General features: G+C 34.7%; 1 pseudogene; it reads right to left on the bottom strand.

The window, feature by feature from the left end:
* Window positions 1–673: 673 nt before the first annotated feature.
* LOC133297914 (phosphatidylinositol 4-phosphate 5-kinase 1-like) lies at window positions 674–13,862 on the bottom strand (annotated as a pseudogene).
* Window positions 13,863–14,967: the final 1,105 nt, after the last annotated feature.

Below are 14,967 nucleotides of genomic sequence, written 5' to 3'. Positions count from 1 at the left end.
CTAGTTTGCGAAAATGAGTAGGAAAAAGGCCATGGGGGCCCTCTATAAATAGAGACTATTGTTCCCATTGATGGGACACACTTCTTGATCATTATTACTCATTAATTCTCATTCTATTTGCATTATTCTTGTCTTCTTGATCATAAATTCCTTTTGAGCTTTATTCTTGTAAAAGTGTCATATACCCTTGTTCTTCAACTTGTGTTATTTGTACTTTGAGAGTACTTAGCCATTATTAAACACCTTCCTTGATTACTTGAGTAGCTAGGGGAGTGAACCCTACACACTTGAAAGGTCACCAAATTCCTAAGAAAATTTGGAGTGAAAAAGTGTAAGGCATCAAGAGCCCGAAGTCTTGAAAAGTTGTAGTGGTTTGTCAAGCACCCTCAAGCTTGATAGTTAGTGAAAAGAATTGATCGAGCGGCTTCAGTCTGGACGTAGGTCACGGTGGTGGTGACCGACCAGGATACATCTAGTTTGCAATTTCTCTAACCTTATTCTTTTTTTTAAGTATTAAAATTGCATCTTAGATTGTCTTTATATATTCACTTGCTTACTTTGTTGATCACTACACTTGCTTTTACTATTAGACATTTCTTTATTAAATCACTTTATTGAAGAAATAGTCTTTAAAACATCAAAGGAGGTACTTTGCGAAAAGATTTTGTAAAACTCAATTCACCCCCCCTCTTGAGTACTGAAGCCACCTGTCCAACAAGATCGAGGTTGAATCGACTTGCAGTGACTTGTATGCATGCTCTAGCTTTTTGCTAATATCATAATATTGGAGAATGTCAATGATACCAAAGTAGAGGATTACATCCGAGATCTCACCATTACTCTCTGAAGGGGTAGAATTGCTACTTCCAGTACCTGTGTGCTGATCCAATCCAGCTTTACATACTCTCTCAGCTTTGGCAGGCATGTTTGTTCCCAGCCAAGGTTTCCTAGAAATATCAAGAATCACCACATTTATGGATAAAATTAGAATTTAAATCAAATATTTACAAAATTAGGATGTAAACTAACCTATTAGGAAGAAGGCCCAAGAGAAACAAGAAAAGTAAAATTTATACCTAAATCTTGCTAAAGTAATTCTGTGATTATTAATTTTCTCTCTTGGCTAGATTATATCTTTAAAGAGTAAATCCTGTAACTATAGTTTAGAAAGTAAGAAAAACATAAACTTATCTATTTTTAAATCAAACATTTTCTATTTTTATGTTACTGGCACAGATCTTCAAGTCCTAGTAACAATTATTGCTCCATCAATATCACTGTCAATTAACAAATAGCTTTGCAAAGAAGGTTTTTCCACTTTTCAGAAATATCAAATGACCCCACCAGCATTTGCTGTCAACAAAACTGCCTCAAATTTTTCCATGAAAACTTCAGTCATTTGTGGTACATCTCAACCAACAGGATCATATTCATTAAAGCAGATAACTAAATCACCCACCCCTAAATCACATCGACAGGAGAATGGAAAATATAATGTTGATTCATCTGCCATTGCTTGGTTTCTACATGACTTGTGGTCCAGATCCTCTTAGCTATTGGCATGTGCATGTGTGATATTGATAGTTTAAGACCGTAGCATTTTGCTTCTGTTTGTTATATGCCTAGGTCCAGACGGACTAAAGCTCAAGCACAGGGCACATACAAAAAAATGAAAGCAGTCGCTACCAATGGGTGCAAGCAATAGAAACAAAAATGCTAAATTCCCTATAAATCATCTAGTCATAAAATGCAGCAACTAAGAATGGTCTATGTTAAGTCGAATCCGAATTCCCTTAATTAACTTGATTTCTACAATGAATGCTGGGTTAGAATTCACATAATAGCTTGAGCTGATATTAATAGAACTTTGTCAAGATTTCTAAATCTGCAAACATTGTCTTTTTAGGAATATAAATGAATATGGAGGAGGACAATCTTAACAGTTCATTTTTGTTACTTCATAGCAATTAATTCTACACGTTGAAACAACAAAGACAACTATATACAGGGATAAAGAGAGAAAAGGCATACCGGCCTATGGGTTTCCGCTTCATATCCTGCATCTCATCGTTTTGCATGTCTCTCTTGCCTGCCAAATCCATATTCCCACATATTTTTAATCTCTTTTGGATCCATTAAGTTTACATGAGAAAAGGAAACATGGAAGTATGGAACTAGGAAGTAAGAAGACATATACCTGAACACAACTCATTTGGTGAACTTTTTATTTCATCAAGTGAGTAATCATCACGACAATGAAGGCCAATCAGAAAACTGTAATCCATTATCCCCTTGGCTTCCAGGAATTCACAGTATCTATCAATTTTCCTGAGCATAAGTCATTACAAAAGACCAACTCTAAGAACATCACAAAACATGTTGAAAGTAAAAGCAAGATGCAACTTGGCAGCACATTCTTTACCATTTAAGCTCTTGAAACCAAGACTTTTCCAAGCGAAAGACAAAACTAAGATCAAGGTCTTTAAGAGTGGTAGTCTCATCAATCTCCTCCTGCGGTTTATCTGTTGTGCGCTTATGAGAAGAACCTTTGAGGTCAAACCGCTGACGAATCCGATACTCCGAACAGAATACATTATCCATTACAACAAACCGAGTCTGTTTATTCATATCATAGCGTTCATCACATTGTGACAAGCATTCGTGTAGTATCAGTTTATAGCAAATTTTAAATTTGAAAAATCATACCTTCTGACCTCCAATAGGTTTGACACAATGTAAGCCCAGGAATTTTGTTACCATGGAGTTCTTGTACTGAGAAACATGTTGATAGTAACTTCGAAGCATCCTGATGAGCACCTGACATGGCCACCAACTAATTATTGAATACCCAGGGGAAAAAGCATGGTGAACAAAATCCGAAAGTGAGATTTTACCTTCCTTAATATAGGTTTATAGTTTTCTCATCAAATTTAATGCATCTTCAGAGACTAGAAACTAACCTTGACTTCAGACTTCTTCAAGGTCTTGATAATAAACCGGTCGTCCTGAGTGAGGTAAAAAAAGCTCCCGCTTTTGCCAGGGGAAGACATCTCTCTAAGTGTGTCACTGCCGCAAATAGAAAGCATGTAATCCTTGGGATCTATGGCAGATAATTCCCTTAAATGTCTAAATACCAAACAAACAAACAAGTACCCACCAAAAGACATAATTAGTATCCACAGCCAAGCTTTTGCCTTGCTTAGAAATCAAAAAAGGTTAAAAACAACAAAAACAACAACAAGAAACATCAATCAACTCAAGAAGATTGATATAGAAAATATTCACACCTGAACACCACAGGACAGTAGTCTTTCCACCTGAACGCAGGGAACCTCGTCCAAAACTTCTCCTTTGGATCAAAATCATAGTCTTGCAGCATCGAAGCATGCTTCCCAACAGAGTATCTAAAAGAAAAACAAAACAAAAAGTTCCTAAAAATAAAAATAAAAAAACATAGAAAACCACAAGCATACTGCTATTGCTAAGCCAAGCTGAATATAAAAGTTCAAAACTAGCAATGTAGATAAGATACCTGATACCCAGTTGAAGATTAAGCATCAAATCGTAATTCTTCTGTCCCATGGATACAGTATGACCAGGTTTCTTAACATCCCCATCAACCTCAGAACAGTCGTAATTCTTCTGTCCCTTGGATACAGTATGACCAGGTTTCTTAACATCCCCATAAACCTTAGAACAGGGACTACCATCACGCCAAGTGAAAACACCTTCCCCATTCGGAACCCCGTTCTCCCAATACCCTTCGTAACGGTTGCCGTTCTGCCACGTCAGCACCCCCTTCCCCGATATCGCACCACCCTTCCACTCCCCAACATACTCGTTCCCGTTCTTCCACATATACCTCCCCTCACCCTCCTGCAAGTTGCAACCCCATGACCCTTCATACACGTCACCATTAACATAACATTTCTTGTCGAACCCGTGTTTCCTGTCGGAAACCCACAACCCAGGTACGTGTTCCCGTCGACGCTAATGAATGTTCCGTAATCGTCCATCCGACCGTCAACGAACTCGCCCTCGTAGGTTGCCCCCAACGGCCACGAGAACCTTCCATTGCCGGAAGCCTTTCCCTTTTTCCACTCTCCCTCGTACATGCAACCATCCGACCATAGGTATTTTCCGGCGCCGTGAGGCTCGTTCCCCAACGAGCTTCCGATGTAGATGTCTTCGTTCGGGAGCTGTTTTTCCACCGCGACGGGTGACACTCGCCGGGTCCGCGGTGGCCGGCGACCCGAAGGCGCGACCACTCCTATCTCGTTGTCTTTATCTTCTTCTTCGGATTTCTTTTTCTTTGCATTAAACCATTGCTCCCAGAGAGTAAGCAGTTATTTCTGGTGGAATGGAGCTTTGTTTAGTGTATGATGAAAAGTTGGGAAAATCTAATGACAATAATGTTACTGTTGCTGCTTCGAAGAATGGGACTATATAAGAGAAGTTAAAGAGAGAAAGAAACAGGTAAATGCCAACAACGCGTAGGGAACATTATGAGGCGCGAACATTATGGGAAATTATCTTACTGTACATGGGATGTACTCGTTACTCAATTCAGTATATTTCCTTTTTCAATAAGAGAAAATACCATTTTCATTTAATTCATTTAATTTCTCCTTCTCATAATGCCATTGGTACCTAAAATTCGGCGTGGTCTGTTGTATTTACAGGAATATTATGTTAGTAGAGATATTTGAACGCTGATTATCTGCTGAATCTCTGTGGTGGTTGATGATGATGTCGCCGTTAACGTAACGGGGTGTGTACGAAATTTTTTTTTTTTGTTAGTCAAAATATATAGTATTAAGTGTTGGATATATTTTTTATTATAGATGATAAAAAAATAACATATTTATATTATTCTTATTTTTATTATCATTGCCACAAATATTAATTTTTTTCCTTTTTTTTGAAAGGGAATAGGTATTTCGTTGTACGGAAATTGTATTCAGCGTGTACATATAGAGATTTTATTCTCAAAGATAGTATAAATAACACAATTAGGATTAATTAGGGAATCACTCATGACTATGATAGTAAATATTGAAATATTTATTAATTTTATAGAATGATGAAATATTTCCTGATAAGCGTTATTTTCTTATATTTTTATTTTTTTTACATCAATCAATATTTGAAATTCTATGTTACGTACAGCTATTTTAAAGAATTTGAATTCAAATTAAAAAATTCTATTTCAAGCAGATAAATAAGTGCACAAAATATTTCTTTTTCTCTAATAATTTCATTCCATAGAATAAGAGTTTAAATAGACAAAGAGCAAGAGATATCAACCACAACCATGATTCCTCTAATCACATATCACTAATAATTAAAATAATACCCCATATCTCACTGTCTACATAACTACACTATATTGGACTAAGCAAAATTATAATAATCAATTCCAGACATTCTAATGGGCTCGATTAATTCTATTTTGGGCATGAGTCTCTTTACTCGTTGTAAAAAAATTACGACTCACAAAAATCAAATCTATTACTCTTTAGGCAGATGAATAATCGATCTAAGTTTTATTTACTATTTATGGCTATTGGCATATATTTTCTTTTCTTTCTTTCTATTTTTTTTATAGGTATACCGATCCAATGTGGCATGGATTTTGAAACTCGTTGTTAATATAATATTATTGATATTAATTTGAATTAGAATGAAGCAATTAAGGGAAAGAGATAGTTGGCATAACGAATAATCCCACCCATTCATACCGTGCTATGTCTGTAAAATGGTGTGGCGTGATAGGATGGTACTCAAATAAAATTTCTATTTTCTCCAATGGTAAAGTGTAAGATATAAACAACAAATTTCGACAAGCCCAAATAAAGTGAGGCTAGCTAAAGCGATGCAAAGAAATGTGAAACTCTGTTTCGTGACTTTTTGTTAAAAAAAAACGATGCTTATTTGCAGCATTTACATTACAATAAATGAAATGAAAAGGGTGATATTACACGAAACATGATGCATGTTTCACAACTTCCACATTCAATCTAGACTCGGATTTAAAATCAACAAGTTCATAAAGCATTAGATAAAAATGCTTTCATGTTAACTAGCACTTTTTTTGTTCTGGTATTTGTTTGCTAGGAAATATTGTGTGTCAACAACTTTTTGCGAATGACATTTCATGAATAGGACCAAATCATACATAGTTCATGCTTAATGCAAGAGTTTAACCACGAATTTTTACTAAATTGTTAAAACAATTAATTTGACTTCATTTAACCTGCTATTTATTAGCGAAAGTCTCCAATATGCAAGCGACAAACAACCATACACTTTTTTTTTGGAAAAATAATAATAATAATATATGTGAGATTGAGCTATAAATTAGGATGTAATTATGAAATGCTTTGATTGCGGGATTTAATTATGCTAAAAAAATCAAAACGTTCATAATGTATCAGGTAATATTAAAATATTCTAGAGAATTTTTTTAGATTAATTTTTTCTTATATTTTATTATTTATTTCCTTATTTTTGAGTAATATGGATTAATATTTAATTTTTTGAATCACATCAATATATGATATTCTTCTGTTTATTGTTCTTTCCTTCCTTATTAATTATTTACCTAAATTCCAATAATTCCAATCATATACACTTAAAGTTAAACAATAGTATTTCCAACCTTATTTTTTTTAAATTAATTATAACTCCTTAGGAGCACTATCAGATTATAGGCTGTACTGTTTACCTGTTACAGTCGTATATTCTAAGGGAATTGACTATATTAAATGGGAAATGTTATAGTTACTGCTCTCTCTTTTTACTACTTGTTACTACCAAATCTTAACCGTTGATTTCTGTCAATCTAACGGTTATAATTTATTGAATATTAATAATTAATTAATAAGTATGATTCCATAAATTACAACTGTTAGATTGACGAAAATCAGCGGTTAAAATTTAGTAATAACAAATAGTAAGAAAAATAAGTAGTATCTCCATATTAAATTGCAACAAGTTTGCAACCATTTTAAAATGCAGTTCAAACGTGGTGTTATTGGAGAAAAGGGCAAAGTGCCAAGTGGTGTGTCCCATGACGTTGGTTTCATTGGTCACTTTGATCTGTGATTATTGTCGGCCGAAAAATAAAACACGTTTCATGCGCCATATATTGGGGCAATGCTTTCTGTGCCATCTGGTACCCTCAAACACAACAAATCAAATTATCAACCAAGCAAATTTGATACCGTTCAATTTTATTTTGTAACCGTCGAAGAAATAAAATAAGGTCATATCTTATTTTCATCAATCAACGGTTATTATTTTCATAAATCAAATTTATTAATTATTAATTCACAATAAATGATAGTGATTGATTGGCGAAAATTAACGATTAAAATGTGATAATAACATTGATAATAACATTATTTTATAGTAATAATATCACATCCCATAAAATAATATCAACCATACTTCTTTTTTTTTCTAACATTCTTCAATCACTTTGATCGTAAGAGGGGACAGTTGGCATAACATGCATAATATATCATGATAAATATATTTCACAAATACTTCATTTTTTATCCGATAATTGTGTATTGAATAATATTTTATGCTATATTTATAAAGAAATTTTTTTAAGATTTATATAGAAATGAAATTTTCACGCAATATAAAGTTGAAATGTTACTTTTTTTTGTAACATAATGAATTTATAACAAATAAATCCTTTACAAATAATATAAACAAAGTCATCATTTTTCTGTCATGATACAGTTACTATAGTCCTCAAGAATTTAATTTACAATAAAATGCAAGAGTGATTCTTTAGAATGTAAGTAGAAATAAATAAATTTGTGCGACCAAAAGTAAAAAAGAAAAATAGAAGTCAATAAGAGTTGATTCAGTTGATCATTTTCAATGATAAGTTATATATAATTTTTTTTTTTTTGAGTCCCTAATAAATTCAGAGACAAACATCAAGTTAATTTTAGACTGATTACATAAAAAAGAAATAAATAAGAAGAAAAAGTTTCCATTTCTTGTTCGAGGTCCTAGTACCCATTTTTTTAACAGCATTTGCTCTTTTGATAGTTGACAAAAAAAAAATATTTAAATCATAGTATTTTTTTTTTCGGATAAAAAGTCATAGTATATTTTATACTTTGACATCTCTCTGCTTTTCTTGTTGCTATATTACTCGGTCAATATAATTTTTTTTAATTAAAGTTTAACATTCTTAGTCAGGTTCTTGTATTCGGCAATATTTCTCGAGAGTAATAATGTAACCAAGCCCATGTCTGTTGGCCCAAGGAAGAGGAGCTTACCAGTTTATTTGAATGACTACCTATTGGGTTAGGTGATATAACAGCCCATAGGAATTATTAGGGGATTAGTGGGCCAGAAGATACATTAGCCCATAGTTATTGTTAGTAGTAATAGTTGTGATGTACGTAAACGTAAGGAGTCTATTTTAAATACTGAGGAGTAATAAGAAAAGGATATAGAAAATTTCCACCAAACTCTCTCTCTATCTCTCTATTCTCTCAGATCTCCCTTCTCTCTCCTTCCCTAACAACTTTCTACTGTTGCATTGGTGCTTTCATCGAGCTTTAATGGCAGAAAACACTAGACTAAAGGATATGGCTCAACAGATCCAAGATCTACAGCTTCAGCGTCACTCTGCCGCTGAACAATGGACAAATTTCGAAATTAATCAAGATCGACGTCTGGAATCCTTGGAGCTCCACCAGACCCAGCGTTTTGATGAATTTCGTCAAGAGTTCCGTCAGCAATTACATGACATCATGACTCTCCTACAATCCAATCATGGTAATCCTTCACCCAGTAATTCTGGTGCAGGTCTTTTGGGTTCTGGTCCCACTCGTAATACTGGTGAACAGATTCGACCTCGTCCGATGAAAATGGATTTTCCCAGATTTGGATCTGGAGATCCATCTAATTGGTTGTTTGCTGTTGAAAATTATTTTCGTTTTTACCATGTCCCACCTGATGAACGATTATTAATGGTTTCTATTAATTTGGATCCACCAGCTGCTTGTTGGTTTCAAAATTTATCTGAGAGTCATAATTTTCCCAATTGGACATCCTTTGTTATCGCCTTATACCAACGCTTTGGGCCCACTGAATTTGATGATCCTACTATTGCCTTAGCCAAATTGCAGCAATCTACAACGGTTGCTGACTACCAAAATGCATTTGAGCAGCTTGCTCGTAGGGCTCCAGATTTGTCAAACACAACTCGTAAGAGTCTATTTCTTGCTGGTTTAAAACCCAAAATCCGTAGATCAGTGTTGATTCATAGGCCAGCGACTATGACAGAGGCTTTTGCCTATGCTAAAGTGTATGAAGAGCAATTACTGGAAGAACGCTCTGTTAAACCATGGTCTGTGCGTTCTACTGTGCCCCAAAATACTCATGCCCAAACAGTAACCCATCCACCTGACACTAATCTCACCATACGGCCACCCAATCCCACACCCAAACAGTTTCCAGCATTACCTAACATCCCTATCAAAAGACTAACACAAGAAGAAATGGCTGCCCGAAGAGAAAAGAATCTATGTTACAATTGTGATGAGCGTTTTATGCCTGGCCATAAGTGTAAGGGGCGTGCCTCTCTATTGTATCTGGAAGGAATAGAGGATGCACCTCCAGATGACGATTCTGTACTGCTTCAGACAGTAGAACCCTTGACTGAACCAAGCCCTTGTGACCACAACCCACAACCTGCACCAATGCAACAGTAGAAAGTTGTTAGGGAAGGAGAGAGAAGGGAGATCTGAGAGAATAGAGAGATAGAGAGAGTTTGGTGGAAATTTTCTATATCCTTTTCTTATTACTCCTCAGTATTTAAAATAGACTCCTTACGTTTACGTACATCACAACTATTACTACTAACAATAACTATGGGCTAATGTATCTTCTGGCCCACTAATCCCCTAATAATTCCTATGGGCTGTTATATCACCTAACCCAATAGGTAGTCATTCAAATAAACTGGTAAGCTCCTCTTCCTTGGGCCAACAGACATGGGCTTGGTTACAAATAAATATTAAAATCATCCATGTATGATTAACCAATTGTGTTATATAGGCATCAAATTATTTAGAAATGAGTTGAATATTATATCAAAATGAAATTTAATTTTCCAGGTTTCTATATAACTCAATTAAAACGTTATCTATAGTTATTCTATACTTCTTAAGAAAATATTGTAAATAATAAAAATGAAATTTGAAGCCATTAATTAATGAGAATTTTTATTAATTGTGTATATATTTTTTCCACCTAAAACAATTCTAGACCTGCCGTTAGCGATGTTGCAAAGTATTTTTTTTTTCTATGTATATGTTATAAAAATTTACATTTTAAATAAATAATTTAATTTTACATTGTTTATATATCACAATCAAGAGAGGAAAAATAAATTGCATTAGATTGTATTAGATTTGATTCCATGTTACTAAACAAGAAATTAGGTGCATGCAAATACCTAGAATAGATGTAACATTTGACAGAGTCGAATCTAGGTATATGAGAAGGGGGGCAAGTGCCCATCCTTGAAATATGATTTAAAAATACAAAAATACCCTTCTTTTAGAATTTAAGTTTTTCCAATTTAATTTCGGGGTAGGATATTGTTGGTTAGTAATTTTTCAAGAGAAAGAGTTATCGTTCTCAGATAACGGATTGAAGTATTTTTTTTTTTTTTTTTGAATCAAAAATTCTTGAATTGGTTCTTAATTGGTTTTTGTAACAAGAAATTTTTGTATAGTTTTTATCAATCATTAAAACTGATCTAAAAAGTAAAGAATTGATTTATCAATGTTAAAATCTTCTGGGTATATCTCAAATCATGAATGACAACAATATTTGCATTACTGCAAATTCGTACAGTGCTACAGCATGTTTATTTCAATTTCTGAGTTGCTACAGCAAGTTTAGTTGAAACTTTTCAGAATCAACAATAAAGTTCAAGAAAAACTTTTCCCAAAGCTTCTTGAATCTTTATAGAAATTTATATCAGAAATCACCTTTGATTATTCCTAATCAAAAAGGGTTCATTTAACACTTAACAAAAATCTATTTTCCAATTTCTTTTTGTTTAAATACCCAAGTTCCATTCCCATGGCATTCTTGAGTAAAAAAATTGAAAGAATCAAACGGATAAAATAAAGAACAGTAACAATGAACATCAAAAGAAATTCATCTAATCATTTTGATAAACCCAGAACAGAAGAGAAACTAGAAACCCATATTTAGATACAAAAAATCAAAGATTAAAGAAAAGAAAACATGCATTAAAATCACAAAATCAAAGTAATCGTTCAAAAAAATACCAATCCTAAACTAGAGTTAGGATTTTTGAATCTTCACTTGCATGCACCCTCGATCCTCTCTCCCTCAGCGTTGTCGATGCTTGAGATTATGAATTTTGAAGAGTGATGCATTCAGCCTTTCACACAATATTTAGATTCAAGGAAAAACTACAAAAGATTGAAAAACGTGAATAAAACTCTGGAAACTCTAAATCTTCAAAAACTAAGGGCCTGTTTAATTGTGTTCTGGTTTTTTTGTTCTTAAAATTGTTTTGTAGAATAGTTATGGAAACAATTGTTTTTTTTATATATTTTTTTTGAAAGTTAAAAACCAAAACAAAAAAAAAAAACAACTCAGACATGTTCTCTAAATTTGATTCTAAAAACAAAAAAAAAAACAGTTATAGTTTTCAAAACATTGTTTACAAAACAGGCCTTACCAAACGAGTTTTTTAGGATCTGTTTGATTCTTAAGCCTCATAAATAATTATTAGGGTCAATTATGGAATCATTTTCTAATTTTGCATAATTAATTAATTAAATACCTTAATTAACGGTGCGGGTTCTTACACAAGTCGCCTGGGAAGGATGGGCTTAATGCTCTTTTCTTTCAATCTCAGTGGGATAAGGTGGATGAGTCAGTTATCTCTTTTGTGAAAGGTGTGTTCCTTCATCCGGATAATATCAAAAAGGTTAACCAAACTTTGATTTGTCTCATTCCTAAGATTGATGTGCCTGAATTACTTAAGGATTTTAGACCTATTAGCCTTTGTAATGCTATTTACAAGACTGTAACTAAGATTGTCGCTAATAGGCTAAAATCTCATATGCTCATTTGGTTATGCCTAATCAATGTGCTTTTATTAAGGATAGACAAGGAGCGGATAATATCATTGTGGCTCAGGAAATCATCCATTCCATGAATAAAAAGAGAGGGGGTAAGGGTTGGATGACTGTCAAAGTTGATTTAGAAAAGGCTTACGACAAGATTTCTTGGGAGTTTCTGAAAGACACGCTTGTGGATGTTGGTTTGCCTGAGAATATTATTTCTCTGATCATATGTTGTGTCTCGTCATGTACAATGAATTTGTTATGGAATGGATCAACTACGACAGAATTTTCTCTCAATCAAGGTCTTCGTCAGGGAGATCCTTTGTCTCCTTATCTTTTCATCCTTTGCATGGAAAGACTTGCTTACTTGATTAATGTAGCAGTTCAAGAGGACATTTGGAAGCCTATCAGATTGAATAGAAGGGGACCACTGTTTTCCCATCTATTTTTTGCAGATGATCTTCTGCTCTTTACAGAAGCCACAGAAGGGCAAGCTGTTATTATTAATAAGATTCTTGATTGTTTTTTCAGGTGTTCTGGTGAGAAGGTTAGAAAGGAAAAAACAAAAGTCTTCTTCTCCAGAAACGTTAATCATACCCGAGTGCAGAATCTAAGCCAGTTAATGGGCTACTCTCCTACAAATGACTTGGGTAGATACTTGGGTATTCCTCTTCGTCATTGCCGTGTTACAAAGAGTACGTTTGGCTATATCTTAAATCGGATGCAAGCTCGTTTAAATGCCTGGAATCAACGTACTCTTTCCTTAGCGGGAAGATTAACTTTGGCTAGGTCAGTTCTTACTGCAATTCCTCAATATCCTATGCAAACTTGTATTATTCCTAGTGGTACGTGTGATCGTATTGAGAGTGTAACTAGGAATTTCATTTGGGGATCAACTTCTGAACGAAGGAAAGCTCACCTGGTTTCTTAGGAGACATTCTGTTTGCCGAAGAATGTAGGGGGCTTGGTTTTCGTAAAATTAAAGAGAATAATATGGCTTTTATCATGAAGCTAGGTCACCGTATCATGACTGATCGTAATTCGTTATGGGTTCGGGTCCTTCGTAGCAAGTATAAGGTGGAGGAGAGGCTCATTCCAAGTATCCCGGCTTCAACAAATGATTATGGTTTATGGAAAGCTATTGTTAAGTATTGGCCTCAAACTCTAGAGATTTCTCGTATCATTTTAGGTGATGGGGTTCATACGTCTTTTTGGATGGATTCGTGGGTGCCAGGATGTCCTCAACTTATTTCTCTGGCCGTTCAACCTATTCCTCCTATTATGACTCATTGGTCTACGTCTCAATTTGTAACTTGTTATGGTAATTGGGACTGGCCTTTATTCCAGCACCTTCTTCCTACTTCAGTATTAGACAAGATTCGTAGTGTGCTCCCTCCTACAGTGGATCCTTCTCCGGACCGTGTTATTTGGGCAGGTAGCCAAGATGGGGTTTTTTTCCAGTGAAATCAGCTTATAACTATCTCATGGGTACCTCGCATTATCATCAGGATAGGATTTGGAAGGTAATTTGGGCTTGGACTGGTCCTGAACGTATTAGACAATTCTTATGGCTTCTCTACAGAGGTTCTCTTTTAACTAATGTTCGTAGAGTGCATCGTCACATGGCTACAGATGCAACGTGTCTGAGATGTCATTATAATCTTGAGGATAGTTTACATGCCATTAGAGATTGTCCAGGTGCCAGGGAATTATGGGAGCATTGGGTTCCTTCTGATAACCGTTGTGACTTTTTCTCCATGGATCTTCACCTATGGATTCAGACAAATCTAGGATTAAAAAGTCCGTTTCAAACTGATCGAACTTGGCCTTTGTATTTTGGGGTGATAGCTTGGTGTTTGTGGGGGGAAAGAAATAAGGCGATCTTTGATCAAACTAGCACCTCGAAGTATGGTCTCATTAGGCGCATTACCTACACTTGTGGTAATATTCAATTGGCTAATGAAACCCTTATTAAGATTGGTCATCAGGAGCTTAGAAGAGAGGAGCGTCTTATTCACTGGAATTTTCCCTCTGAGGGATATGTTAAACTTAATGTGGATGGTTCCAGCATAGACAGTGGGCAAAGGACTGCATGTGGTGGAGTCATAAGGGATGCTGCTGGGAACTGGTTAACTGGTTTTACAAAATTCCTTGGGAGAGTGGTACTTCTACTTCAGCAAAAATTTGGGGGTTCTTGACAGGTATGGATCTGGCTTGGCATAAGGGATTTAGGAGAGTCTTTGTGGAGGGTGACTCCAAGGTGGCTTTGGAATTTATAAGAAAAGGGTGTGACGTAAGTCATCCTCTTTCTGCTTTAATCATCCGAGCTCGTAGCATGCTTCAAAGAGACTGGATTATTCAGCTTAGTCATACTTATAGAGAAGGCAATTTTGTTGCTGATTGGCTTGCTACTCATGCACCTCATCAGGATGGACAGCTGATTGTGCTGGATGTTCCTCCAACGGCTTGTTTGGAATTGCTTCGTAATGACTTGAGGGGAGTTAGTCTCCCAAGATTGTGCCCAGTATAGGGCTTTTTTTGTTGTTGCTTTAGTTTTCATTGTATTTCCGAAAAAAAATCATATATTGATGTGATATGATATAATTGATGTGATTTAAAAAAAAAATATTAATCCATATTACTCAAAAATAAAGAAATAAAGAATAAAATATAAGAAAAAAGTAATCTAAAAAAATTCTCTAGAATATTTTAATATTACATGATACATTATGAACGTTTTGATTTTTTTAGCATAATTAAATCCCGCAATTAAAGCATTTCATAATTACATCCTAATTTATAGCTCAATCTCACA

Source organism: Gastrolobium bilobum, unplaced genomic scaffold (assembly GCF_033153095.1).
Source record: "Gastrolobium bilobum isolate Gb01-03AN ecotype WA unplaced genomic scaffold, APGP_CSIRO_Gbil_v1 utg15348, whole genome shotgun sequence".
Lineage (NCBI taxonomy): Eukaryota > Viridiplantae > Streptophyta > Magnoliopsida > Fabales > Fabaceae > Gastrolobium > Gastrolobium bilobum.
Note: the sequence above shows the minus strand (reverse complement) of the source record. Positions and strands in the feature narration are given on the sequence as shown.